A 25539-nucleotide genomic window follows, 5' to 3' on the forward strand; every position below is an offset into this window, starting at 1 on the left:
CTGCAAGCAGGATTTAACATTTGCTCTGCTTGGCCTCCTGGGACATTGTGGTGAGGGTAGGTTTGTGTATGGGGGGAGTGGATACAGAAGCAACTCAAACATCTATTGGCTGGTACTGACCTCTTGTTAACCTTATTGGCTGGATGTTGTCAGTTTCAGGAATTTAGAGTAGTGCTTGATTCCTGGGACAAAGAAATAATTAGAGCTTCTTTTATTGTCACAGTTTTCTAAAAACATTTTAAAAGAAAAATTACATCTATGGCCTATTGCAGGAAACATCTTTGACAAAGTGTATTTGATACCAAGTGTCATTATTCAAGTTCCAATAGGAACTCTGCACTTACTGCATCAAATCTAAACTCCTAAATCTGCTATTAAAAGCCTAGATAATAATGACGTTTTGTCATCCTTATTTTCTGATTATATGATAGGAAAAGATAGGATAAAATAAGCAGAGAGAGAGAGAAAGAGGTTAGGACCTGAGGTCTCTGGGTGGGGGAAAACCATATATTTTGGAACAATATGGGAAGTGTCCACCATAGTAAGCCTCCTCAAGCATAAGGTTCCTCTTAAGAATGTAACAGACACCACACCCTTCCCTTTAGGTCCCCCTCAGGAATTTGACAATAAAAAATACCTAGCTAAACCATAAAACTTATGTTATAGGAAAACTTACAGGAGGGACGGTATGACATAGTCTGACTTCTCACACAATGGAGTCAAGCCAATCAGGAATGGACAATCCAGCACATAGAGTTGTCCTGCCAGTAAGGGTAGAACCTGAAAAGGAACGAAGGGGAAGGAAAGAGGGGGGTGACCAGAACCTTATAAAACAAGGAACCTTGCCTATAGTTTTGCTTATAGACACTTTCAAGTGTTCCCTCTCTGTAAAGAGAGCATTCCTATTATGCTTACTTTCTGATCTTAGACTCTAATAAACTTGCCTGCTGCTCATTTTGCGTCCACCTCTTGATTCTTCAAAGCGACAAGACAACAAATCCTGAGTATTGTGTTAAAAACGTCCTGCAACAATTACAGTATGTGAGATTACCTTAAACCTAACTGCAGCTTGGCACATACACAAAATAAACAATGATTATTTATTAATCACCTACAATGAATATGTGTGCCAAATACTGTAAGAAGAGGCGATAAAAAATGTTCACAAGAAGGAGGGTTGGGATATAGTGGGAATAGATAAAATATATGATAGAATACATACACATATACATACATACATACATACATACATATGAAGGAATAAAAGAGGGGGGAAAAACAAGCCTTGGCTGTGATGAGGGAGCATAAGGCAGGCTGAAGGCAAAGCACAAGTTAGCACGCACCCCGCCCCACAGGTTGGATATGTGTGATATTCCTCAGGCATTCCCGGCTGCCCAAGAACAAAGGAAAGACAATAAGTGGTTAACTGATGGAGATGGCAGTCCTGCCGGACATGAGTCTCCCAACAGTCTGTAAATATCTTAGTAAATTATAATAGGCAATCTTATCAATAGCCTAATCTCCAGAGACCTGTAGACTCAGTTTCCTGGAGCCCAGACATCACCCTTCCCTCCCTGGTGATGTGGGGAACAAAGGCAAGAAGGAAGTGGTAGGTAAAATTAAATTTCCTTATAACCTGCAGCCCATTGACAAATACTTGAGGTGAATATAGACTACACCATTTCTCCAGGAATTCCATACTGTGGTAATGTTAATGCTTTGCCAGAGGGAAAACAACCTTAGCTAGAGGATAGCAAGGCCCCTGGAATTTTTTGGAGTCCTCTTTAGCATACCGAAGTCCTTCTGGAGGCCTCCCTTTTGTCCTTACCCCTCCCACTCCATAGTATAAAACCAGCCTCTCTTCACAACCCAAGTGCAACTCTTCTGCCCAAGGCTCCTATCCCAGTGTTTTAATAAAATCACCTTTCTTGCACCAAAGACATCTCAAGAATTCTTTCTTGGCTATCAGCTCTGGGACCCCACCATTCCAAAACCACATCAGCTGTACATGAAATTAGTGACCTTAGCATTCCAAAACTCTGAAGTTTTGGTGAGTAATATTTACCAATTCCATGCCAGCAGTATGGTCAATGGCAACAAATCTGTCTTGGCCAGTAGTTCATGGAGCAATCTGGAAGAAGCAAGAATGACCTAGTTGACGGTAGAGACTTTGACAGTATATAGCTTGTCCTGTGTTGGCATTCACATGGGGAGGCCTACACCTAAATGTGTGTGTTTAATTTTAATAGGCATTGGATAATATTCATGTTGGATTTTAATGAGAGTATGCAGAAAATGTATATGCTCGAAATAAATGTATTCTGTATTAAAAAGTAATTTTTCTTAATTTTTTTCTTAATGAATAGAAGAAGTTCAGATTATACTTTTCAAGAAATTACTATTTTCAACAATTCTTTCAAGGAAAGTAGAGGCTATCTGCCTTCCTGTCCTGTAATGACATTATCTCACCTATTGTTCTAATAGCAGCCTTGAATTAAAATATAAACTTTCTTATGAAATATTAAATTGAAAACTTCAACTGAAGGGAAGTGGTAATTCAATTTTATTTCAAAGCATTTAACTTACTGATCTTTTATGGTAAAATGAGTAATTGAGAAATTAAATGAATGGAGGCACATGTGTTCCTTTTGAAATCTGAGAAAAAAGGATGCATTCATTTTATTAATATGGTCTATAATGAAATTGTCAGGGAGCAAGAATCTCTCTTCCCTTCGAGGTCCTTGTAGCTGAACTAAGAACCAAATTGACATGAGACCGATGAACAGGAGAAAGTCGAATTTCATAGCATATGTACAAAGAATTCAGACAGACATGGAAATTCCAAAAACAGGCTAAATGAGGTACATGTGTCATTCTGAAGTGAGGAGAAGGGAGCAGAGGTCTGGGTCTTCAAAGAGAAGGAATGCTACCCTCAGGAGGAATGAACAAGAGTAGATGTTTGGTACACAAATCTTCACCGAGCCATTCAGGAAACAATGGGATGTAGAAGACTGATCAAACAGGTCTTCTGGGTTCCTCCCTGTCTGGTTCATGTCATAATGTAGTTATCTATGGTGACAGCTCCTTCCTGGAGCATCTTCTCCATCTAAATTCTTTTTAGGCAGTTGAGGAGATACAGAGCTTTTCCTAAATCTACTGGGTTTTGATTATTCTTTAACTCAAAATAACCTTTTACACTGAAGTGGCTTATCATGGGTGGGTGGCCCTTGGCCCCTATATAATAATAGATCTTTGGAAACTAAATTTTTCCTCTAATCTATTCCCTGACACCCATGGTGTTAAATGGTTAAAAGAGCAGTGGCCATCATGTGAACTGGACATCTATAAATGTGTTGTACCCCTTCAGGTTACTCAAAGCATCCCCTGTGCCCCCCTCCCCCCACACCGTTGTCCTTTATTAAAATGGGAACAAGAAGCACATTGGAATTAAATGAACAGTTGCCTCTTCCCATTTAAGAATCCTCTGTCAAATTAGACTCTTTTTGACCTTTCTTTATTGCTATGTTTTGTTTCTTTATTACACTCTTACTTTGTTGATGGTACTTTTATTTGTTGTGAGGGTGATGAAGAATATAAAATTCTGGTCCCTGTCCACAATGGTTTTCTTCGCATTTCCTTGGAATGTCCTCTAACCGAGTGTATAACTGATGTGCCCCTTTAAGATCTTACCCTTTTAATGCTAAAAGATGTTCTCCTTTGGTTTGCATCTGGACCCTATTATTTTGCATATATCCTTATTTGAGATGATCTCTTTTTGGCATTCTCAGAGAGTGAGAGGGGAGAGGGTAAGAAGGGGTAAAGGGGGAGAGGAAAAGGAAGGGGAAAAAGGTAGAAAAGTTCTATAAAGCTGATGGGGTTTTGGAGTGGTAGGGGTTCGGAGCTGATAGCCAGGAAAGAATTCTTGAAGATACCATTGGTGCAAAAAGATGATTTTATTAAAGCATGGGGACAGGGCCCTTGGGCAGAAAGAGCAGCACTGGGGTTGTGAAGAGTGACTGGTTATATACTGTGGAGTTAGGGGAGGTAAAGGCAAAAGGGAGGCCTCCAGATGGACTTTGATATGCTAAAGAAGACTCTTAAGATACTGGAGGCCTTGCTATTGTCAAGCTAAGGTTGTGTTCCTTCTAGAAATGGTATACTCTGTATTTACCTCAAGTATTTGTCAATGGGCTGCAGGTTATAAGGAAATTTAATTTTACCTGCCATTTCCTTCTTGCCTCTGTTCCCCACATCACTGTGGAGGGGAGGGTGATGTTGGAGCTCCAGGAAACTGAGTCTATGGGTTTCTGGAGATTAGGGTATTGATAAGATTGACTTTTTCTTGTAATTTACTAAGATATTTGTAAACTGATGGAGACTCAGTTCCTGCAGGTCTGTGATCTCTATCAAGTAACCATTTCTTTCCTTTCCTTTCCTTTCCTTTCCTTTCCTTTCCTTTCCTTTCCTTTCCTTTCCTTTCCTTTCCTTTCCTTTCCTTTCCTTTGTTCTTGGGCAGCCAGAAATGCCTGAGAAATATCATCCATATCCCATCTGAGGGGGTGGGGTGCAGTGTGTGCTAGCTTGTGTTTTGCCCTCAGCTTGCCTTCTCCCTTTTCAAAGCCATGTGAAGAGCCCTGAGAAAGGTTTCCTCAAAGTACCAGGAACAGATCTTGCCTCAAAACAGTTTTCTTTTCTCCTCTCCACACCCAGGGTTGTGTAGCCCAAGAAATGGGTGTCAGAAGGCTTATAAAAACTGTAAGGTTCTCCTAATGCAGGGACTCCTACTGATCTGTACGTTAGCACAGCTCAGTGCCACACATGACCAATCACACACCCAAAGACAACGTGAAAACAAAGTTATTGGATATCCGTAAGGAAAAATATACCCCAGGAAACTCATTAAAGAAGAAAAGAGAAGGAGGGAGGAAAAGAGGAAGGAGAGAGAGTGAGAAAGAGGAAACACCTACAGTGGCTTTGGAATCCAAAGTGAGTGCTTTAAATAATTCTACCTTTTAGCTTAAGATATTCCACCCCCTCATTATCGCTTTTGGGACTAGAAGAAAGATCTAGGAGCAATTCAATCCAATTAGAAGGGAAAAGAAAGATTTTCTCAAGCAATTGCTATGCAAATGTGTATGTCATGAAACTGAAAAGGTGACACTAAGCAGCACATTTGGTTGTTGACAACAGAATTCCTCTCTATTTCCTCTGTTTCAAAGCATTTTAAAGGAAACCTTAACTTAATAGAAAGATGTTCTGGGTAGTCCTGCCAAGGTCAGTGCCAGCTTTCATCATCCCCTGTTGAGGTGCAAGCTAGGCTCAGAAAAACCACCTGGGGGCAGCTTCCCCCCCTCCCTCTATATTCAATTGTCATCTTCATGTTTTCAGTAATAGGAATTGCTGGTGTGTGACACTTTTTGAAACTCTTGGTATTGTGGTCTTATAGAACATTTCAATGGGTAATAGTGTCAGCGGTAATTAATCTTGGAGGAGAAACTTGTTTCTGAATTGGAGCATCACTTAAAGGTAGGACAATTTAGTGCTTACCCATTAAAAGTTATACTTGGACTTCGACCTTTTACCTGTAGTTTAAAAAATGATCAGGTTAGAAAGGCCTTTGGCGATTGGATTTTGAATGTTATGAGCCATGAACTCTGAGTGATCCCATCTAAGCTTATTTTCTTAGTCCTGTGCTTGGCAACGAGGGTGTTGAGGGTGGGGTTGGAAGACTGGAAGAGTAGAGAGCTCAAAAGGTTGAAGATGAGGAGGGACCCTGAAGATTACTAAATGTAGAGCAAAACCCTCATTTTACAGAGAACATGAAGCCCAGAGAGGTTAGGATGTAGCAGGATTCTTGCACAGAGAGACGGGACACTGAGGCTTTTCTGTGTAGGAAGCAAATTTGTTGTGTTGGCATGGGCGCGGCCATAGCTGAAACGGCTGAGCCCAAGTGCAGTGGGGTGTAGCATTGTGTACAATTTTTGCTCCTTTGTCTCCCATATATGGTAACATACAGTCTGATTGGGTGGTCTCATGTTACAGAGTCATGAGGAATGTCTCCCATGCACACATAGACAGGTTGCCTTCCCCTGTCTTGAGGTTTTCACCACATTCCTTAGGGAGTGGCTCTACCACAAGAACACTTACCCAAAGTCTTTCCACTAATTATTGGCAGACAGAAATCCAAGTTCTTAGATTTTAATCCCACCTAGCCCCATGGCAACTTTATCATTTCAGTCCTGATTTCCACCTTTAAAACTAGTCTCTTAGAGGCAAGCGAGAAAATTCTAGGGCATCTGTGGATAAAATGGATAAAGTTGAAGCACATCAGAACAACCATTTTTATGAGCAGTGGCAGCAGAGTGAGCCCAACACGAAACTAAATAGAAAACAAAAATGGAGTGCTTACTAGGAGCTGGGCACAATCCTAGGGTCGGAGCTCCTAGTCAAGTAGGAGACACAGATATATACATATGGAAAATAGAGAAAAATAGAGTGCTGTGAGATGTATGATATCCTTCAGACTTTATTGAAAAATGGCCACTAGAAGTGGGCACTGAAGGTAGTCAGAAATTAAAAACACACTTTTTCAATATATCATCAGTTTCATGGAATTTTTATGTAGTTCTAATCGTTTTCATATTTTCAGTATCAGTGTGAAACCAAAGTGTAGTTACTTTAATATCATTTTCCTCTCTCCTTTACATAAAATGTGGTTAGGAAATCTCAATGGCAGTGTGGCTGTTACCTGTTTGATGCAGATTACATACATAAGTGTTTTCCTTGAGCCTTGTTCCGCTTCAACCTTGCATGCACATTTACAAAATATATTTATAGAATATACTGTATAGCTTTCTGGGTTATCAAATAGATACATTTTCTGTTCTGTGAATATGTTCAGAATATGGGAACAAAATTGATTCAGCACCTCTTCTGCTTCTCTTAGTTATCCTGTGAAATTTTGGTTAGTGCAAAACTTTAGGTGACCAAGACTTCCAATCTTTGGGTTAAATAAATGTAGAAGGAAGGAAACTTTTACAGAATTCTGTAGCTGACAATCCTGTTGCAGTGGAATCAATCCTGGGATTTGAGCCCAAAATTTCTTTACAGCAGAGCCAGGATACATAAGCAGTTCAATTGTGCAGCCAGCAGAAATGGAAAATGCTGGTGGTGGGAGTTTGTTTTTACTAGTGCAGGTGATTTCAGTCCATGCTTTAAAATAGCATCTAGGGTTTAAACCAGAAAAACAAACAAACAAAAAAAGCAAAAAAAAAAAAAAAAACCCAAAACACCCCTATATACAAAAAGTGTACCTTGATAAAATTATCACAGAGCTTACATTTGATTAAATTCAAATCTAGAGTAAACAAGAACGATTTGGCAAAATTAAAAAATAATTGATTATAGCTATATATCTATATTATGCCACTATTGGAGCCTGTTTAATGTTAAGCCTTAATACAGGGTGGCATTTGGAGTTCATTTGAAACTTTAGCATTGGAATTTATTTGAATTTTTTTTTTTCATTCTGAAAGGATTAGAAACCTCATTCGCAACTATAGTTTTTGCTCTTTGCTACCTGTGCTGAAGGGAAATAAATAGCACCTAAACATCTTTTAAAAAGTTTATGTAAGTATTTTTCTATTATTATACTATATCATTTCAAGTAGGTTTATTTTTTATTGAGAACACAATGCATACATGTATGATTTAAATAATGTCAACTCCAGTTAACATACCTGATGACTTAAATAGGAAGTTGTTTTTTTTTGTTTGTTTGTTTTTTTTTTTTTTTTTTTTTTTTTTTTTTTTGTAGAGCAGTGATTCTCATATTCTGATGTGTCTATGACTCACCTGGGGAATCTTCTCAACATGCTGTTTCAGACTGAGTAGGTCTGGGGTGAGGCCTGAGCTCCTGCATTTCTCTTCTCTTCTCTTCTCTTCTCTTCTCTTCTCTTCTCTTCTCTTCTCTTCTCAAGTTTATTTTGAGAGAGAGAGAGAGAGAGAGAGAGAGAGACAGAGAGTGTGTGCATTCATGAGCAAGCAGGAAAAGGGAAGGGGCAGAGAGAGGGAGAGAGAGAGAGAATCCCAAGCAGGTTCTACACTGTCAGCATGGAGTCTGAGTCAGGCCTCAAACTCAAAAACCTCGGAAGTTCAGCCAAAGCTAAGAGTCAGAGTTAACCTGTTGAGCCACCCAGGTGCCCCCTGAGGTTCTGCATTTCTAACAAGCTATTGAGTGATACTGCTGACACCCGAGGGACACACTTGTAATCTTAGATAACAAGAGGTTGGGAGGTTCTGGTTTCTATTTACAGGTTCCATGAGGTCAGGATCAAAGTCTCTGTGATGCTTTTGTCCTTTCCCAATGCTGTAAGATGTTCGCTCCAGCTCCAGCCATCAGTCTGCATTCATGGCAGATGGAGAAAACAAAGGGGAAAGGTGGTGCCATGCAATGTATTTATTGGTGACTTTTTTTGTTTTAGAAGTGAAATACACACTTCCTCTAGTTTCACAGGGAATCCAGTGTAGCTTATTTGAGATCCATTTCTTGTGGGTTGGTACATTGCTGTCCTGAACAAAATCAGGATTCTTTTAGCAGGAAGGGGTGAATGGGTATTGAGTAGCAACTGACAGTGAATGCTACAATATACCTGGTGAGGAAAGAAGGTTCAAACGGTAAAAAAGAAGTGAAACTTCCCTGTCCTCAATGTTCGGGCTTTTTCTGGGAAAAGACCAAAATTTAATTACTTACCATTTCCTGGTGTGTACCTTCAAAAATTGCCTGCATACCCATAAGTAGATATACGTATATATATTTTCTTTCAAAACTCAACAGATTTCAAAATAACCTTTAAAAAAATGATGGAAGACATGATTTTTCTCCTTCCTAAGAAGTAGTAAGAGAGAGTCAGGGAGGGGCAGAGAGATGGAGACAGAATCCCAAGCAGGCTCCACACTGTCAGTGCAGAGCCTGATGCAGGGCTCGAACTCATAGGCTGAGATACCATGACCTGCACCAAAACCGAGTCAGACACTTAACTGACGGAGCCACGCAGGTGTCTTGACTTTTTTTTTTTTTAACTGGGTGTTTTTTCATACTTTGTAAAATTCAACATAATCTTTCTTCAAAGGTACGTCTCATTCCCCTTTGTGTGTTTTGACCTGAAGCTCGTGGCTTTCTGCCTTCCAAGAGGAGGAGTGTGGTTGATTTTGCTTTCTCTCCCCATAGAACTCCTGCCCTACTTGTGATAGCTATGGTTTTGTACCCTGATAAATTGTAACAGATGAAAAAAGTTGAGGAGAGAGAGCAAAGATTTAGGGTGATTCTTGGCTCAGTGACTTTGTATCCTTTTAGTTTAGCCAATGTTTAAAGATGACACTGGGGGTACTTTGCTAAATTAATTCCCACTGCTGCACTGTAGATCACTTTTCTGCAATTCTCTTGACCTGGACGATGCTTCTCTCTTCCAGATAGTTTCTTGTGATGCCTTTTCCTGAAATCTGGTGTTCACTTATACGTCCATGTTCTTGCTGCTGTCATCTGACCATCCTTCAGGACTGCTGTGTACAACAGCACCTAAGATCATGTCATACTGGCTCTCTTCCCTACTGTCCGTGCTAACCCCGGGGAAATAGCCACGTATCCCTTGCTCTTAGAAACATGAGAGTCAGGACAAACTATACATTCGTTTCTATTCTGCAGCTTTAGGTGGCTTAAATTTTCTCAGATGTGAGTTAGGGACAAACACTCCATGACTCCAAGGACAAATTCTCCAAGTGTTTCCATATGCATTCCTTTCCCCAAGCTTGAGGTGAAAGGAAAAGGACTCCATATTCCCCCCTAAAGGAGGTAGCAGGAACCTGTTTGGCAACACTCTGCCAATAAATAGCCTGCAATGTATTCTCCCTCCTAAGCCTCTGACCACTTTTCATATCTTATCTTGCTGAGGGTGCAGGACTCACCACAGTAGTTCTCGGCTTTCTCCATTCTAAATGTTGCACGTGGGAATCCGGCTAATCTTTAGTATCTATTACATTAGGGTCTCAATTTTTGGCCTCCTTTTATATGATATGGGTTTTTCCTCCTTCTGGTGCTCTTTATTTCTTTGCATAAATCCATATTGCAGTTCGGTATCATTTTCTTTCATTCTGAAGGACTTCCGTTAACATTAGCTGCAGTGCAGATCTGCTGGTGGTGAATTCTTTCAACATTTTGATGGCCAGAAAAGTAATTATTTCTCTTTCATTTTTGAAAAAAAAACTAGTAAGGCTGGGTATAGAATTCTGGATTAATTTTTCTTCTTTCACTTCTTTATGGATACTACATTACTGTATTTTGGATTGCATTGTTTCAAAAGAGAGATAGATTATCCTTCTTCCCCTGTATAAAAAGTGTACTTTTAAGAATGTCTCATTGTCACTTTTTCATCAATTTGATGGTATTACCTTGGGTAGTTTTCTTGATGTGTCTAGTACGAAACATTTGTTGAAATTTTTGGAGAAGAGGATTTATACTTCATATAAAACTAAGAAAAATTTTGTTTATTATTGGTTAAATATTTTTTTCTCTTCCACTTCTCTTTCTCTTCTCCTTTGTAGGCTCTAACTGCATGTATAGTAGACTTCCTGAAGTTGTCTCTCAGCTCACAGATGCACGCTCTTCCCTTTTCCCCTATACTTTCCTATTTGTATTTCATTTTCATTAGTGTCTATTTCTATGTTTTAAGGTTAAATAATCTTTAGTGTTTAATCTGCTGATCCCATCCCATGTGCTTTTCCTTTCAGAAATGATAGTTTTTATTACTAGAATTTTGATTTGAATGTGTGTCTGCACTTTACATGTTCAATCTCCTTCTACCTTCTAGAACATCTGTAATATAGTTTGAATAGCTGGTTGAATGTTCTTGTCTACAGATTCTATCATCCATGTGATTTCTGGGTGTGTTTCTATCAATTTATTTTTCTTCTTGTTACAGGTTTTACTTTCCTACTTCTTTGCATGCCTATTAATTTTTGATTTAATACCCTTGGATATCAAAATTGAATTTTACCTTGTTGGGTGCTGGATATTTTTTTATTACTATAAATATGCATGAATTTTGTTCTAAGACCCAGTTCAGTTTTTGATCCTTTTGGATCTTTTCACATTTGTTGGGCGGAGGGGCACATCTCTGTTTAGTTTAATTTGGATTTTGCTCCACTAATGAGGCACTCTGTCACTCATCACGAGTACTGTACCTGATATCTTGTGGATTACAAGACCTTTTGTCACTCTGGCTGGTGGCAATACAAATTATTTCCAGCCCTGTGTAAACTCTGATGATTGCTCCTCCAAATCCGTTCTCATGGTTCTTATCCTGGCCTCAAGTAGTTTCCTCACATGCATGAGTTAATCAGTCTAAGACTAGATTGGGACCCCTGCTGTGTTGGGAGTTTTCTCTATGTTCAGCTCTCTCTTTTCCCTTCAAATCTGCCTTGTCTTCCCTGGACTCCCAGCTTATCTCCTCATTTAATGAGATGGCGAGGCTGTATCTGGTCTCCATCTAGCTGCTGCAGTTTGGAAACTTTTTTGAGGAAGTAAGTGACCATCATGGGGCTCACTTTGTTTTTTCTCAGGAATCACAGTTATGCACTGCCTAATGTCCAATGTCTAATAACTATTCCTTTAAATATTCTAGGTTATTAGTTGTTTTAGTCAGAAAAGTAAACGTGGTTCCTGTTACTCCATCTTGGTCAGGAGAGGAAGTCCTTGTCCTAAATTTTCAAAACATAGCAATTGAGCACATCAGTCAGGATCATCTGGCACATGAACTTTTATTTTATTTTGTCACTGTTGGCAAGTACTTTGTATCTTCTCTAGATAATGATTTTCCGTATTTTTATTTTTTAGAAAAAAAAAAGATACACATCCCCAGCCCTAAAAATATTCAGTAGATGATATAAGTAGGTTTTCAAACTCAAGGTGTGTAAGATTAAGAATTTCTTTTTTCACCTTTTGGGCAAAATCCCACTCTGCATTATTGGTGGCTCTTGGTGTTAAAGGTAGGTGTTCACTTTAAATTGAAAAAAACTATCCATATGTACTTACAAGGTGCAGTGGAATCGACCCCGTTGATAAGTTCAGCTCAACAACTTTAAAGGCCACTGACAAAGAAAAGTTCCCACCTGACTTAAGAAATCTTTTTCTCAGCCTGGGTTTTTCTGTGTAAAAATTAAGTTCATCTCAAAGCTTTAGTTCCAAGAAAAAAAAAAATCAATCCTGTCTTTTGTTAAAATGTATACCTAAAGTTCCCTATTCATTTTTCTCTGCCTGCTGCTTTCTTTTGTTATGTTATAGCACAATAATCCTTTTTAATGATCTTTTCTGGATAGTCAGGCGATTATGATCATTACTGTTATTATTTGCCACCACATGAAAGGCCTTTTAATTTTAAACTCTTTGAGTGTGTGTGGGAGATATTGGTGTTGGATGTGAAGGAAACTCCTGTGAACCTTTGGAAAGTAGAGGCATGGAAAAATGATTATGAGCATAAATCTCAGTAATATTTGTCCACCTTGGTATGTCTCTGTGGCTAATTAATCAAAAGCAATTAACAACTGGCAAATATCCAAAATCTCTGGTATGGCCAAATAGAGCTAAGGTGGTTCTCTTAAGTATTTGTCTGTTGGTGGAATATGTTTGTTGGCGGAAGCAACTCAGTGTGACGAGATGTGTTAAGACTGTCCTATGAAACTGTGTGATCTGCTAAAGTCCTACAGAAATATGTCCTTGTGAACTCTTGCCATGTGTCACAATTGGTAGACTCATGAAACATGGTGCTTGTTAGATACATTTTCCTTTTCGTTTGTTTATTCTTATTCTGTATTAGACTGAAAGCTTCTGTGTGCCAACTTGTGTTCACTGACCTTGTATTCTTGGTACTCAGTAAAACAGTGGTTACGATGTTGCACAGTCATTAAATGAAATAAATACATTTCACTCAATAGATTGTTTAATCAGGTTGATTTTGATGTGAAACTTGTAGTCCTAGAATTCATTTATCCTTTTGATAGGTCTATGAACATATTTCAGGAAAAGATTATGTTTTTATATAGATAAGACTTTATTTTATTTTTTTCTGGGTTCTTTGTTTCTTAATTTTTAATTTTTATTTTTTAACGTTAACTTTGTTTACAACTGTACTAAATTTAGTGGCTTTTTTTTTTGCCATAAATGTTCTTCAAAAATTACCTTAAATAACCTAACATCACCTTGTTGGCAGTCCGAATGGTTTTTTTTTTTTTTTAATTTTTTTTTTTTTCAACATTTATTTATTTTTGGGACAGAGAGAGACAGAGCATGAACGGGGGAGGGGCAGAGAGAGAGGGAGACACAGAATCGGAAACAGGCTCCAGGCCCCGAGCCATCAGCCCAGAGCCCGACGCGGGGCTCGAACTCACGGACCGCGAGATCGTGACCTGGCTGAAGTCGGACGCTTAACCGACTACGCCACCCAGGCGCCCCAGTCCGAATGGTTTTATTGTCCAAGTTTGTTAATAATTAGAGCAAAGGATGTGTCAAGGTGTATTTTCTTAGAGGAAAAACTTTTTGATTGACTTTTTCGTTTATATCAGTGATTGCTATACTCCTATGGTGGTCCCTTTTCCTGGAAATGAGAATAAAAACTTGAGTCCGTACTATTGTCAATCTACTGGGAATGTGTTAGAAACATCCCCTTAAAAGTAAGCAATAGATTTTTGCTGAGTTTGGGAAGTTTTATCCATTTTACAGCATTCAAGCTCAGGCTCCAGTAGGAGTAATATTTAGGTTTATAACAGCATCTTGTAGAGCTCTTTCCCTGAAGCATCCTAGTGTCAGAACAGATATTCAATCCATATCGATAAGAATCAGATTAGGCACTGGCAGCACCTGGAATTGTACTGATGACTAATCAGGTGAAAACATAGCTTTCTCTGTGACTATAATAGAAACTATTGTCTGTATGTAAAGGCAATTGAGCAAAACGGGTAGAGGTTGAGGAATTTATGCAACTTAGAGAAAAGCACATTTGCAGCAGCTATTTGTGATTGCTTATTTGGCTGAGGAAGGTGAATGCCATCAAAATAAGTTTTAATTACCATGAAGAATGAATAAATCCCCAATCTATGCAAGTATTTCTAGTGTGGCATAAATTGTCAGAAACATAATAATAAAGCAGGTAAAGGAATTCAATGGCGCTATGTTTCAAAGAATGGATGCTGCACATAGCTGTTGGTGAGAACAGCAAAGGTTGGACCCTATCTATTTTCTGATGAGGAGGAGCACAGAGCCCTCCCCCCCCACTTTTTTTTTCAGTGAAAAGTTTGCTGCAAAAAGAGGAATACAGGCAGAGACCTAAAACATGAGTCAGAATTAGTCAAGTAAAGGTAGGAAGGGGCTGGGAAAGGGGAAGCAAGTGAAGAAAAGCTAACTGAATGAAAGCTGGAGTCCAGAGAGAGGTAACCTGGTAAGACCAGTAAACTAGAGCTATGGGCTGAAATATGAAATTGCTGTCTTTATAGTGTAAAAGGTTCAATATTGGTGATTTCACATAGCTCAACCTAATAGATTAGTAATTGGGCAGAAATAAGGAGAACAAGTGGCAGGAGTTGAGACACAGAAGCGATGAATGGGCACCACATAGACAGCCATGTGAAATGAGTGAATTACATAGCTTTCCTTCCAAATGACTCAAAGCCAAGTATCAAGTAGGAGCACTATTAGTAGAGAATGAATAGCATCTAACATTTTGTTAGAAGGAATGCTATATTTTTTCACCACATTACTGTTTATCTCATTTTAGCCTCATTTCATTGTGTCCACTCTGTACAAAGACAGTGGACCAATGAGAAGATTGTGCCCGCATTTTATCTCTGCTTCTGTATAAGACATGTGTCCAGATAATAGTATGTGTGCGCAACAGTAGAGAAGGCAGTGTCCCCTGATGAGTCTTTATTTTTGCTTTAAACACTTCACAGTGAAACAGAGATGGTGACTTAGTTCTTTTGACTTGTAATCTAGATTTCCTGCATAGACCATGGGCTGTCAGGTACAGCAAGCCCCACCACTTACCTTGTACCAATGTTATTCTATTGACATAACTCAGTAATGCTGATTTATTTATAAATGTAGACTACATACATTCGCCTTATCACAGGAATCCTTGAATAAATATCATGCTATAGGATAAAAATGATTTTCATCTTATAGTCCTCGTTTCCTTTTGCTAATAATAATTTCCAGAGAAGAGACAGGATTTGAAAGACGAGAAAAATTGATCCTTAGTAAACGAAGGGATCTGCACATAGCTCAAAGAAAATCAGTGCCACAATTAAATGAGAATCCTGGGGGGAACTCCAACTCTCTAAGTATGAAGAAGAGACTTGAAAGGTTATCAACCTTTCAATGGCATTTTAATAACCATTGTTAACTCTATGCATTTAAAGTAAGAAAATAATAAAGCTGGAGACTGTCTCTTCATTTTTTGTTTTTTGGCTTTTAGGGGTCTAATTGAGAGATAACTTTTTTTATATTACTCCCTAGTTGTTGATTTTTGGCAATTGTCTGAGTACATTAGACCCAATAGAGAAGCATTTAAAATGCATTATTCTTTGAGAATTTTGCCTGATGGTTATGCATCACTTCAACATGTAGCAGCATCTTGTGACACATGTCAACCCTATATGACAAGCAGCATGAAAAATAGATCTGAAATCTGGAAAAAATAAATTCAGGAATCAATGACTTCTGGTGGCTGCAGTGAACTGTGTAGTCCTCCACGCTTGACAATTTCATGTTTTATGCAAGAGAAAAACACTTGGAAAACACACTGGGGAGTCTATACTCAGAGTTATTTGCAATCAATGAGACAAAAGAGATACAAGAATGTGAGAAATAGGATCACCTATTATTTCCCAGGGACTTTGAGAGTTGTGTATATTGATATCCCAAAAGGGGGAAACCCCATTTTTCTCCTAGGGATTTTGTAGGCTTATGTAGCTCAAGAATGTATCTGTTTCTGGTAAATCCACTGTAACAAAATACCAAGGAACAAGAATTATATAGACTAGACTGGCTCTTAGACTGGAAGTAGAACTTTAAATTTCTTTTCCCTCTTCACTCTAGGCTCTTGATCTGTTCTCCAGCTATAATGCTGTATTCTAGTGTACAGGTGACAGTATATTTTTTCCGAAGCACTGACTGGAAATGAAGGCATTTCCGCTCTGATAGGAACATGGGGTATGGTTTCCTTAAGGGCATCTGGGTTGCTATAGTGGATTCCTGAAGACAGAAAAGTCTTCATAGCTCCAAAGACTAAATAAAGAAGAGTGGTAAGGAATACAGCAGATTATACTGGATTTTGTTTCTATCTCTACCACTTCCAAATCATGTGTTACGTTCCAATGTGTTTAGGCTCTTTGAGACTCAGCTTTTTCATCTGTAAAAGTTGGGTGAAGTTCCTTTCAGGGTTCAGTGAGGATTAAATGAGATCTCTCGTAAAAGTAACAACAGCAACACAAGGAAAACAAAACGAAAACCTTTCCGGTATGGTACCCAACACAGAGTCAGCAGGCTAAATATGATTTTACTTTCCATTCTTTAATTAAGACATGAAATGATATGTGGCAGTATTAATCATTGGGCACAGAATGAAACCTCACTTGAATTTTCATTCAAATTAGGTAACGTGATCAAATTGTTTCCCATTACCAGCACTGTTTCAGCACCGTACCTGGAAAGTAGCAGACCCTCAATTAGTACTTAAACACTGAACGGATGACTGGCCTTGCCTTTTGGGGGGCATGCCACAGGATTAGGCAGGTGCATATGATAACTGTACATTACCATGTCCCAGGTCTCAAAATCCACAGGATGCTACATCACCTTATTTTTCAGTATAGGTATCCCATAGAAAACACATCAACCTTGTCTTATACAAATATCTTTCCATAGTTATGCATGTAAAAGAAAAATGCCTGGAAGTCAATTTAAAAAAAGTAAATACTCAGAACCAACTTCAGGGGTTGGGCAGAGACTCTAATAATATTTTGTTTTTTAAAACTTATTTAGTTTTGAGAGAGAGAGATCATGAGGGGTGAAAGGGCCAGAGGGAGAGAGAGTGAGAATCTGAGGTAGGCTCCACGCTCAGTTGCAGAGCCCAATGGGGGGCTTGATACCACCACCCTGGGATCATGACCTGAGCTGAAATCAAGAGTCAGATGCTCAGCTGACTGAACCATGCATTTAACAACATTTTAAGACAAAACTCTTAAGAGCTCGTTTCAGATTTGTGCAACAATTTGATATTTATCATGGACTGCATAGATAATGATCTTTATTTAAACATTTTCAAGATCATTTTTGCTCCACATTCTAGGGTGATAACTGACCACTCACATCTCCCACCCCACTCCCTCACCCCACCGGTTTTATGAAAATTGAGAAAAATTGATAATTTTTTGATAGGTACAACTGTACCCAGAGTATCATCTATTGGGTCATGATTCTATTTCTGAACCCTATTTCCTTAAGTAGGTTCTTGCTCTTGTGATCTCTTCACTTCATATTCAGGAACAATGAAGAGTAACACCTTAAATAATAAGGAGCAACAGCTCATTGGAATGTGTGGAACATATCTAAAGAAAAATAAACGAGGGCTTGGGTACTGTTCTTGCATGAAAACCTAATTTAGCTAGTTTTGGTGGATGGTTGAAGCAACTGAGGATCTTAAAGAATGATGATTTGTGAAGTATTAGTCAATTCGTAAGGAATGTGTAGGTTAACGTTAGTGCTGATGGTAATGCCATGATAAAGTTATAGTCACATGATTACTGATATTGAGTTCTTCCACTTGGAATTTTAATATTTATACGAGTGGTAAATGCTATTGCCTTGCCGTACAAAGACCCTATAAGTACTCTAGCTTTCTATTAACAAAGAAGAAATGGTGCAATTACTTCCTTTCTTAATTCACTTTTTTAATATAATCAAACAGAAAAGATGAAATTGACGATGGACTGCAATGAACATCCTAGGAGCCATTAAAACAGAGTACAGTAAAAATGAGAATAAAAATATGCACGGTATCCAACTTCTGAGAATTAGATAGTTAAGGTTAAGAAAAGGATGATGAAAAACTGACTTTGAGATAGGTTTTAAAACTCTTTTCTGTCACATACTGACGGGAATGATTGATGACACGACCATCACTGACAAGGGGAGTTTGAGAAGACGTGAATCACTTTCAGGGCAGTACATTCAGACTCAGATCATCTACAAGTGAACTTGTGTTGCTGTTTCTTAATTTTATACATTAAAAATTCAATTCCCGGAATATAAATTATTTGTATCGGCATTGAATTTCAGCTTGCATTCTGTTAGCAGAGGCATGATAAATGCTTTGTTATATAGTTATATTGATGGTCTGAAAATCCTTAAACCACAGGGGAGAGCACATACCAGCAGTTTTCAGCATGTCTTAAAAAACATTAGCCTTCTAAAAATCAATCTGTGGTGCTTCTTCAAAATAGTCATTCATTCAGGGAAAACAAACAACTACCTTACCAGGCTGGTGACTTATGCTAACAATATAGCTTTGTTCTCCTCATCAATAATAATAATAGGTTAACATGAATATCTTCTTTGTCAACTTCCATCTTGCTCTCACATGCATTATATAGTCTTTTACTAACCCTCAGGGAATGGGGGATAGTCATTGTTTTGCCTTAAAATTTCACCCACTTTCCCAATGTGATCTGTCCAGGAGTACAGTCTAGTTTGATAAGATACACATGGAAGCAAATACAAGCTTGTATTGCCATTTCCTACATGAGCACACAGAGCTACAAAAGTCTGGCCTATGTACAATTCCACAGAAGCTTAGAAGAGTCCTGCACAGGAGTGCCTGTATTGCATTCTTCCTTGTGTACCCGCTGCCTGGCAAAGTCCCTATGATGTTAAATTGTTAGCTGAATAAATGAACGAATGGAAGTCATTTCAAAGCAGTGTGGCATAAACAATTCAGAAGCAGCCTTTCGGTTCTTGCTTTCGCTCCTTGGGCTCTTGCAAGTCAACACCTTCATGACTCTTTGTTGGAGCACCGTCCTCTCTTCATCTTCTGACACCCAAGGTCATGCAAAAATTAGAGCAGATCTACACACCCTTGGCATGTTAATGACAAATAACTTCTATAAGGACTTCTATTTAATATAAAGAATCCTATCTGAGAAAATCAGAATTTGATTTTTAATATTCCCAAGTATATCCTTACGATTAGCCAATTCTGTGTTTACACATTTACCTATTTTGCTGAAATTTATTTGCAACCCCAAAATCAACACTCCTAGCACTTTCAAGGCAGACAAGCATGGTGTAGTGAAATTTGAGTTGCCCAATGCCGATGTCCTCTGTTGAAGGTGAACAAAGCTATGTCCTGCCTTCTTGTTTCAGCTCTCATAGAGAAACGTGTCCCTTTCATGGTTTATTGAGTTTCATGCCATTTCTTTCACATTTCAGTACGTTTTTTTTGTGTGTGTGTGTGGTGATTTTGTCCTTTAATATGGCGCCCAAACACAAGTCTCAGGTGTTGCCTAACATTTTTAACTGCAAGAAGGTTGCGATGTACCTTATAGAAAGAAAAAAATGTGGAATAGGAAAGCTTCTCTCAGCATGAGTTATAGTGCTGTTGGCCATAAGTTCAATGTTAATAACTCATCAATATATATTTAAAAAGATGCCTTAAAACAGAAACACACATAACAGAGGTAAATATTTATTGGCTGATGGAAATATGACCAGAGGGTTGCAGGAACCGAAACGTGCATTTCCCTAAGAACAGCTGTTAAGTATTTGCTCATTCAGTGTTTGTGGCTATTTTATAGACTATATCTTACTGTAAATAATGACAACCAAGTGTACATTGTACTGTTACCTCAATTTTACACAAGAGGAAACAGTAAAATCAGGTAAATGGTAGCTGGCAAGAGATCATATCATAGGTAATAGCCCAGGTAGGACCTCCAAAATATCACTCTTTTAACTACAACAGACATCTTTATGTGTGAACGCACGTGTGTGTGTGTGTGTGTGTGTGTGTGTGTGTGTGTGTGTGTGTCTCGGGTGGAGGTGGGGTGGGTATTCAGGGCATAGCATTTTTAAAAGAATTTTTTGAAGATGTAGAACAAGAGATACTAAGTCCTGTAAAAATAATGAATAGGTACTTTAAAAACAATATTATTTGGGTAACAGTCATTATTTGCCGAAACTTTTATGCTATTTTGTAAAAGAATGTTAATTGCTGTTTGGTACTGAGCTTCATATTCCTTAGAAACCAGTTATCCCTGAGATGTGTAAATAGTTGGAAAGTTCAGCCCTGGAAATATTCTCACTGTGGCATTTCCCATGGCTTTTCCCACGCCATTCCTTTGGAAATGAGAAACCAATGCACCCAAGTGTTTTTTTTTTTTTTTTTATTCTGTAATTCTTTTAGTGAAACTTGTCTCAGTAGACTCATTTTCTTTCACACCCAGAATGATGGATAAACTTATCTGCCTATAGGTGGAAGAAGCTTTTTGATATGAGTGCTTCAAGGTCAGAAGGCTTTAAGAAGACATATTTTCTTGCAAGCTTGCTTGGGAGAGTCAAGCCTTTTCTTGGTGTTGTAAAAACTTAGAAGGCAATTAGGCTATGAACTGTTTGACTCCTCTTGGTTGCCTGTAACCACTGGGTCTGCATTGTTAGACAATGTGTCTCATGTCAGATGGTATATGAGGGCTTCTGCTGGCAGTAACTTGAAATGCCCTGTCTCTCCATTCTGTGGTATTTACTTTTATTTTAATAAGGGCAGTGCTTCTCGGAAAATGAAGATACACAAGCAACTAAAGAGTGCATTTTAATTTTTTTTCATGTTTCTTTATTTTTGAGGGTTGGGGTGGGGGATAGAGAGAAGAAGACAGAGGATCTGAAGCAGGCTTTGTGCTGATAGCAGAGAGCCCGACGTGGGCCTCGAACTCACGAACCACGAGATCATGACCTGAGCCGAGGGTGGATGCTTAACCAACTGAGCCACCAGGTGCCCCTAAACAGTGCATTTCAATTTAATTACCATTTATTAAGAATTTGCACTATGGCTAGCCCTGTACTGTCTGAAACATACTCTTATATTAGAAATACTTTTATTTCCTGGTTTGAGAGGTTCTAGTAGTCTCAGAACGCTATACTACAAAGAGAAAGCTTTCTTTTGGAGTATTGGTATGAACTGTATGCCTTCGGTCCTCATGCTAGCTCTGTGACAGATGACTTAAGATGTGTTATCCTAGATAGGTTACTTAATATCTCTGGCCCGCAGTTTCTTTATAAAATGGGATAATGTGGTCTACCTCCTAGAGTAATTGTGAGGAACAAATGAAGAGCTACATAAAGTGCTTAGCACAGGGGCTGACACATTATAATTGTTCCATAGACACTTGTTACTATGCTGCTGCTGATTGTGTTATTTTCAGGGGAGTAAATACCAACAGTGTGGAGGACCAGCAGTTCAACCCACCTTTTCTCTTTACCAACGAGGACACTTAGTACTCACTGGAGCTTAGGAATCTAAGGACAAAGAGCCTTTCCTGTGTATGCCTGGCATTAAGATGTCACAAGGGACAACATAATTTTATTTATTAAATTTATGACTTGGTGCCACTCTGGATCGGTTTGCCTCGGGGCATAGCTGAAAAGGAAAATTCTTTTATTTAAAATGCATATGGCAGAGTGGCAGTAGCAATAAGAAATTGTTACATTATCAGCTCTGAGGTGTCATTTAAAATGTTTTCTTGCCTTGCATATTTGCCAGTTAGAGTTTTGTTGACTCCTGATAGTCATTTCTGTAGCTAGGGCCACCCAGGGGAAAATTTCTGACTCCCAAGGTTGTGGGCAGGAAACTTAATTATCTGCTGGGGCCCCAATCATGCAGAGACATCCAGAATCTCTTAAGTATACTTGAAGCAGATACTGGAAACAAGAAAGTTCAGTGAGTTCTTCTGTTTCCAGTGTTTTACAGAATGATTAGAAAGTTGAGTTATTTTGCTCAAAGGGTATACGTAATGCCATGTGAAACTATCTTTATAAAACAATCCTGGCTGTGACATTATTATTTAAAGGAGGAGTTAAAAATTGAGAACTCCACATGTGAGCTCAGATAAGCTGAATTACATGCCCCATTTCTCTGCTGATTTTCACAGCATATTTCAAAAGTGCATAAGGAATTTTCTTGTAAGACACCTTTTAATTTATCCAATCATATCAAAGTTCTCCCTTTTTGTGAAATCATTTCCCTTTAACATTTATCCATTTATTACTCTTATTTCCTTCATTTCTCTAATTTCTTTCCAATTATTTTTGTACCTTACCCAAAAGGTAGCTTTGTAAAAGTCAGTTAAATGAAGAATATGCGTACTGTGTTTTATGAATCTCCAGTGATTGACATGAGAGTTGTGGCCATGACAGTTGGTTCTCATCCTTATTTTCCTTTCTTTCTCTTGCCTATAAAGCCAAGCTAATCTCTTTCCAGCTTGCCTTTAAGCTAAAGTGGACTCCTTATCTTGGTCAATGAGATATAAATAAAATTCTGGAAAGCTTCTGGTAAAGATTCTTATTTCCTGATAAAGAAACACTTAGTGGTTGCTTGCAGGTACTGCCACTTCCCATTTCTTTTTTCCCTTCTTGAACAAGGATTTGATGCATGATCTACAGCAGCCTTCTCATCACCATGAGGTAACAAAAAGAATCATTATTGAAAACACAACAGTATAGGAGCCTGGGCATTTGATGACAGCATTATGTTGCTGAATCACTTCAGAGATCATCTAACATCCACACTTCTTACTAAATAAATTATAATTATCTTTATGGTTTAAGTTCTTGGTAGTTGGGTTCTCTGTTACTTATAGCCTAGATCATCTCAAACTAATATAAGTATCGAATGCATAGAATAACATTTCTGGAGCTTACAACATTTTTGTGTCCTTTATTGTGAGAGGCACAAGAATAAGAAAAAGTAAATTATGTTTCTGAGAAACATGCTATCCCATAGGGCAAAATCTTACATTGTTTAGACTTCAGCTTTGGTGACAAACTGGATTAAAAAAAAGTAAAAATTTAAGGCTAAGTATAGGTTACACTAGAAGTTTTTAAGTAAGTTAACTATATGAAAAAGAGTGAGATATAGGAATAAACCCAATGATCTTCCTCTCAGCTTAGTTCATCTGTGGCATTCATAAGATTGGTATATATTTATCAGTATCTAGAATGTGGGCATCATTTTAATACTTGCTGCCATTCACAGGGATTACAAGGAACACACTCAAAATAATATAGTATGATACCAAAACACTGGAGACACAGTAAAGATCACTATTCCTGGTTCTAAAATTGACTTGCCTATGGGGCCTCTGGCGAGACACTCAATCTCCCTGTCTCTGTTTTCCTCATCTGTAAAGACAGAATGATAATTCTTGTACAACATTTTCCTTCAGAGGGCTATTGAAAGAATTATTAAAAGAACATTTTTGGTCCATTGGAGAAAAAAATGCCTTATAAAAGTAGAAAATTTTAGTTACTTTTTCATGGCTGCCTATGTCCTTACATGACCTGTGATGGCATCTCAGAAAACAGGACTCTGGGAATGGAATCAGTTACTGGTCTGCTCTTTGGTCACTCTTCCTTCTGTAGTGCAGGAAAGTGTTCCCAATGTTCCCAACACCACATTGAGGGGCAGGTAAGACAGAGTTGCCATCTTAGGCTTTTCCATGAATATGTAGGAAAGAGAATATGATAAGGAGTTGCCATTCGTGAAAATAGAGATGTTCTGGGTATTTAATATGAATGCATCCATCCCCCTCAAAATTGTCAAGTACCTAATTGAACAAAGCTTTGTAATAGGTATTTTACCAGGTGAACTATGTTGTATCACCCAGGGGCTTATGGTTTGGGCCTTTGCTAATTATTTCCTAAAATAGGATTCTATTGAATCCCAGTATCTCTTTGTTCCTCATTATCATATTACCTTCACGTTGCTACAAGGTTCATCTCTTTAAAGCAATTTTTAAAAATCATATTATTTCCGCGTTCAAACACTTTGAGTGTTTAACCATTGCTTACAATTTCAGCACCAATTTTTACCAAAGCATTAGAGATCCTCTACAATATGATCTACAGCTATTAATCCCTATACATACATTGTCCTCTGCCTGAATTGTTGTCCTTCCTTTTATACCCATTCTTCCCCAGGCCAGCCCATTTTTTCCAATTTAAAGAAAGCCTAAGCGTACCTAAAGGCTTATGCTAAATACTTCTTCATATAAGCTGTTTCTGGTCCCCTTAATATATGCAATTTCCTTAGGATTTAATTTTTCTCACATGGCACTTGTGCCATTTCACCTTCTAAGCCATTTGGGTATCATTTTATCTTACCCTCCTGAAATGAATGCCCCCTCCTGGAAGGAAGAGGCTATGTTCTGATCTATTCTAGCACCTAACATATGCTGCATTGGTCATCATAGGTACTCAATTAAGAAAATAAGTGTTAAATTATACTCCAAAGCCACTAATGTGTATTGTATTAGGATAGCAGAAGTGACATATTGAACTAAAACATGAGTGGCAATACAGTATTTGATTTCTGATCAATATTTGGTTGGCTATGGTAGAGCCATGGGGTAGGGGACACTGGGGTGTGGACTTAAGAGTGAAACTATGTTCCACATGTCCATGTGCATCAATGTCACTTACCAAAGCCTCAGAGTTAAGACTTGGAATCTGTTCACAGCTGAGTAGACATTAAATGCCACTGATCAACATTAAAAGGGATGGGGGGGGGGGGGTGTAGGGAGAGAGGCAGTAACCTAGTAAATATTGCTATAATAGCCTAGATTTTTATGACATGACTATAAAGCTGATAACATTTTGGCAAATGAAAATATTTAATAGATTAATTAAGATAATTATTCCCAATCAAATAATAACCTCTAACCACTACTGAATTTTTCCAGTGTGCCATGCCCTATTTTAAGTGAATTTCATACCTTATAGTTCTTACTGCTCCCAAATGCCTATGAGTTAGGCATTAATTGCTTCCATTTTACAGAAAGGAAAACTGAGATTAGGAAACTTGCCCAAGGTCATCTAGCTGGTAAGTACTAGAATCATGATGCCCACCCAGGTCAGTTTCACTCCAAGCCCCATTTTTTTCCTAATTTACCTTACTTTCCCAAATGAGTTTCCTGTTTTACCTTACTTTCCCAAATAAGTTTTCCATGCTTTGACAATTTTTGAAATTTCCAGATTAGAAAAAATCAGAGGCATGCTTATACATTTGCCTGGTGAGGACAAGAGAGTGACTCCTTCCAGTTTAGGATGAGGCTCAGGTTCTCTCTGCACCGTGGGCAGACCAACATATTTGTCATATATTTAAGTTCCATCGCTTTCTTCTTGCCAGCCTAGATCTTGTAGGTGTCCACCATAAACATTAACGATTT

This window comes from Lynx rufus, unplaced genomic scaffold, assembly GCF_022079265.1.
Source record: "Lynx rufus isolate CCGP_SWC_20201006 ecotype Redwood Valley unplaced genomic scaffold, mLynRuf1.p SCAF_5, whole genome shotgun sequence".
NCBI classification, from domain to species: domain Eukaryota; kingdom Metazoa; phylum Chordata; class Mammalia; order Carnivora; family Felidae; genus Lynx; species Lynx rufus.